Source organism: Arachis ipaensis, chromosome B10 (assembly GCF_000816755.2).
Source record: "Arachis ipaensis cultivar K30076 chromosome B10, Araip1.1, whole genome shotgun sequence".
In the NCBI taxonomy this organism is placed as follows: domain Eukaryota; kingdom Viridiplantae; phylum Streptophyta; class Magnoliopsida; order Fabales; family Fabaceae; genus Arachis; species Arachis ipaensis.
Genome location: NC_029794.2, coordinates 86,793,769 through 86,798,557, shown reverse-complemented (window position 1 = coordinate 86,798,557; position 4,789 = coordinate 86,793,769). Strand labels below are relative to the sequence as shown.

The 4,789-nt window shown below is 44.9% G+C and overlaps 1 protein-coding gene across 1 annotated transcript in view; it reads left to right on the top strand.

Moving 5' to 3' along the window:
* Window positions 1-4,789, top strand: part of LOC107620732 — a 26,643-nt gene that overhangs the window by 712 nt on the left and 21,142 nt on the right. The gene's annotated exons all lie outside the window — the stretch shown is intronic.

Here is a 4,789-nt window from a genome sequence, read left to right as displayed (position 1 = left end):
GGGCTGGTCCCGGTAGTTAGGGGGTTGGTTGCAGGAGGAAGAGAGAACGTTGGAAGAGAAAGGGGTTAGGGCACGCGAATGGTGGTGTTCTCGCGTCCCTGGGGATTTATGGATTTTGAATCCACGCGTACGCGTCTCGTGCGCGTGCGCGTGGTTTGGCGAAAAAGGAAAGGGTGCGGAGGCGCCATATGCGCCTAAGCGTGGATGGGGAGAGTGCGCGTTGACGCGTGCGCGTGATGTACGCGTGCGCGTGGGTTGTAGCTCGCGCGAGGCACGCATTGTACGCGTGGTGTTCGCGCAACTCTCGGGTCATATGTTTGGGATCTAATTTGGCGCATCGACGCGTACGCGTCATGTGCGCGTACGTGTGCATGTGATTGTGCCCCACGCGTAATGTTCGCACTGCGTTAGCCCAACTCTCTGGAATTATGTATGGGGCTTCGTCCAACGATCGACGCGTGCGCGTGCAGTGTGCACATGCGTCCCTGCCCTCTTTATTTTTTTTTTCTTTCAAGAAACACTAAAAATAGCTTGAAATCTCTCTAACATTACCTTCAACTCGAAATCAACCAAAAATTCAAAATTAATAAAAATTTCCAAAAGCAACCAAAGATAACTTGCACCTTAAGCAACCACAATCAAAACATTAAGAGAAGATTGCAATGAAGAGGAAAACTACCTACAATGACAACTCGAATCACTTATTAATCAAATCTACAAGAGGGGTGGAAAGAGTTTACCATGGTGGGGTGTCTCCCACCTAGCACTTTTATTTTAAGTCCTTAAGTTGGACATTTTGGGAAGCTCTTTGTCATGGTGGCTTGTGGTTGTACTCATGCTTGAATCTCCAAGGATCTTTGCTCCGCAAGTGGTTGACAGAAATTCCAACCGTCTTCACCAAGATTGGGTGAAGCTCTACCCAAGATATGAGTTCCCAAAGTTGGTCTTCCAAGTGTGATCCGGGATCCTATATCTTATTTTCGCACCCGTCTTCGAGTTGACTGTCATGGTTCTTCCATCCGGGTGGTTGACACATAGAATTCTCTTTAGCACGCTAAAATCTCTTCCTATACCCACACAAATTTGCATTCTTCCAATCACAGTCCCTATGCTTAAGAGCTTTGACCTTAATGAGCATAATTCCAAACTTCCAACCACTACACAACTCCCTCTTACTATGGACTCCGCAAAGAGCTCTAAGTTGCCCATCCGTTTCAATCAAGCCATATTCAAGTGAGAAAGCGAAGCTTAAGGGAAAGAGTTTTACCCACATGAATGATGTGTTGGATGGTGGCTTGGGGAGGAAGACCTCTGGTATGCGAAATTGCTACTCAGGTTGTGAATTGTTGTTCGAAATTGATTCCCTGGCAATGGCACCAAAAACGGATGCACAGGACCATGGTCTAAACATATCTTCACAACTTCGCATAACTAACCAGCAAGTGTACTGGGTCGTCCAAGTAATACCTTACGTGAGCACGGCTAATCGTCTGGAGGCATCACCCTTGTCAATGGCTTCATCTTATCCTCTCAGTGAAAATGGTCAACGCACCCTGTCACGGCACGGCTATTCATCTGTCGAAGATGAATTGAATAGAAAACAGTAGTACTTTGCATTAATCTTTGAGGAACAGCAGAGCTCCACACCTTAATCTATGGAGTGTAGAAACTCTACCGTTAAAAATACATAAGTGAAAGGTCCGGGCATGGCCGAGAGGCCACCCTTAAAACATGATCTAAGATAGCATACAACTGATCAAAGATACCTAATACAATAGTAAAAGGTCCTATTTATAATAAACTAGCTACTAGGGTTTACAAAAGTAAGTAATTGATGCATAAATCCACTTTCGGGGCCCACTTGGTGTGTGCTTGGGCTGAGCTTGAGTGTTGCACGTGTAGAGGTCCTTCTTGGAGTTGAACACCAGTTTTTGTGCTAGTTTGGGCGTTCAACTCTGGTTTTGGATCCTTTTCTGGCGCTGGACGCCAGAATTGGGCAGAGAGCTGGCGTTGAACGCCAGTTTGCGTCCTCTAAAATTGGCCAAAGTATGGACTATTATATATTTCTGGAAAGCCCTAAATGTCTAATTTCCAACGCAATTAGAAGCGCGCCATTTCGAGTTCTATAGCTCCAGAAAAGCCACTTTGAGTGTAGGGAGGTCAGAATCCAACAGCATCAGCAGTTCTTCTTTAACCTCTGAATCTGATTTTTGCTCAAGTCCCTCAATTTCAGCCAGAAAATACCTAAAATCACAGAAAAATACACAAACTCCTAGTAAAGTCCAGAAATGTGAATTTAACATAAAAACTAATGAAAATGCTATGGATCATGATGGCCCGGTCTATGGTAACTTCAGACCGGTTGCTAGTGGGAATGATTGAGCATTGAATGAACTCCAACCATCCTCTAGCTACAGGCTTGAGGTCCAATCTTCTTGGTTGAACCGGCTTGCCTTTGGAGTCAATCTTCCATTGAGCTCCTTCTACACATATGTCCATAAGGACTTGGTCCAACCTTTGATCAAAGTTGACTCTCCTTGTGTAGGGGCGTGCGTTCTCTTCCATGTTTGGCAAGTTGAACGCCAACCTCACATTTTCCGGATTAAAATCCAAGTATTTCCCCCGAACCATTGTAACATAGTTCTTTGGATCCGGGTTCTTACTTTGATCATGGTTCTTGGTGATCCATGCATTATCATAGAACTCTTGAACCATTAGGATGCCGACTTGTTGGATGGGATTTGTTAGAACTTCCCAACCTCTTCTTTGAATTTCATGTCGGATCTCCGGATACTCATTTCTTTTGAGTTTGAAAGGGACCTCAGGAATCACCTTCTTCTTGGCCACAACATCATAGAAGTGGTCTTGATGGGCTTTGGAGATGAACATTTCCATCTCCCATGACTCGGATGTGGAAGCTTTTGTCTTCCCTTTCCCCTTTCTGGAGGATTCTCCGGTCTTAGGTGCCATCAATGGTAATGGAAAAACAAAAAGCTTATGCTTTTACCACACCAAACTTAGAGTTTTGCTCGCCCTCGAGCAATAAAAGGAAGAATAGATGAAGAAGAAGAAGAAATGGAGGAGAGGGAGAGTGGGAAGTGTTTCGGCCAAGAAGGGTGTAGAGAGGTGTGTTGTGTGAATTTGATGAAGAATGGAGGGCTTTATATAGGGAAGGGAGGGGGGAAAGGTTTCGGCCATATGGGTGGGTTTGGGTGGGAAATTAGTTTTGAATTTTGAAGGTAGGTGGAGTTTATAAGGTAGGTTTATGGGGAAGAGTGGATGGATGTGAGTGGTGAAGAGATGATGGGGAAGAGAAATTGAGGTGATTGGTGAAGGGTTTTTGGGGAAGAGTGTTTATGGGGTTGTGTGAAAGAGAGTGGTGAGAAGAAGTGAGTGGAGGTAGGTGGGGATCCTGTGGGGTCCACAGATCCTGAGGTGATCCTGTGGGGTCCACAGATCCTGAGATGATCCTGTGGGGTCCACAGATCCTGGGGTGTCAAGGATTTGCATCCCTGCACCAATTAGGCATGTAAAATGCCTTTGCACACAACTCTGGGCGTTCAGCGCCAGGTTGGTGCCCATTTTGGGCGTTCAACGCCCATTTGTTGCCATTTCTGGCGTTGAACACCAGAACCATGCTTGTTCTGGGCGTTCAATGCCAGAATGCTGCCCATTTTGGGCGTTCAGCGCCAGAACCATGCTCTGTTCTGGCGTTGAACGCCAGGCAGATGCTCCTCCAAGGTGTGATTTTTCTTCTGCTGTTTTTGATTCTGTTTTCAATTTTTATATTTATTTTGTGACTCCTCATGATCATGAACCTATAAAGACATATAACTAAGAAAAATATAGTTAGATAAATAAAAATTGGGTTGCCTCCCAACAAGCGCTTCTTTAATGTCAATAGCTTGACAGTGGGCTCTCATGGAGCCTCACAGATGTTCAGAGCATTGTTGAGACTCTCCAACACCAAACTTAGAGTTTGACTGTGGGGGCTTTGTTTGACTCTGCTTTGAGAGAAGCTTCTTCTGCTTCCTCTCCATGGATGCAGAGAGAGATCCTTGAGTTGTAAACACAAGGTTGTCCTCATTCAATTGAAGGATCAATTCTCCTCTGTCCACATCAATCACAACTCTTGCTGTGGCTAGGAAAGATCTTCCTAGGATGATGGATTCATCCTCTTCCTTTCCAGTATCCAAGACTATGAAATCAGCAGGGATGTAAAGGCCTTCAACCTTTACTAACACGTCCTTTACTTGTCCATAAGCCTGTTTTCTTGAATTGTCTGCCATCTCTAATGAGATTTTAGCAGCTTGCACCCCATAGATTCCCAGTTTCTCTATTACAGATAAGGGGCATGAGGTTTATTCCTGAACCAAGGTCACACAGAACCTTAAAGATCATGGTGCCTATGGTACAAGGTATTATGAACTTTCCAGGATCCTGTCTCTTCTGAGGCAATGTCAGTTGATCCAGATCACTTAGTTCATTGATGAACAAGGGAGGTTCAACTTCCCAAGTATCAATGCCAAATAATTTGGCATTCAGCTTCATGATTGCACCAAGAAACTTGACAGTTTGCTCTTTAGTAACATCCTCATTCTCTTCAGAAGAGGAATACTCATCAGAGCTCATGAAGGGCATAAGGAGGTTCAATGGAATCTCTATGGTCTCTAGATGAGCCTCAGAGTCCTTTGGTTCCTTAGAGAGAAGCTCCTTATTGATCACTGGACGTCCCAGGAGGTCTTCCTCCTTGGGATTCATGTCCTCCCCTTCCTCTCTAGGTTCGGCC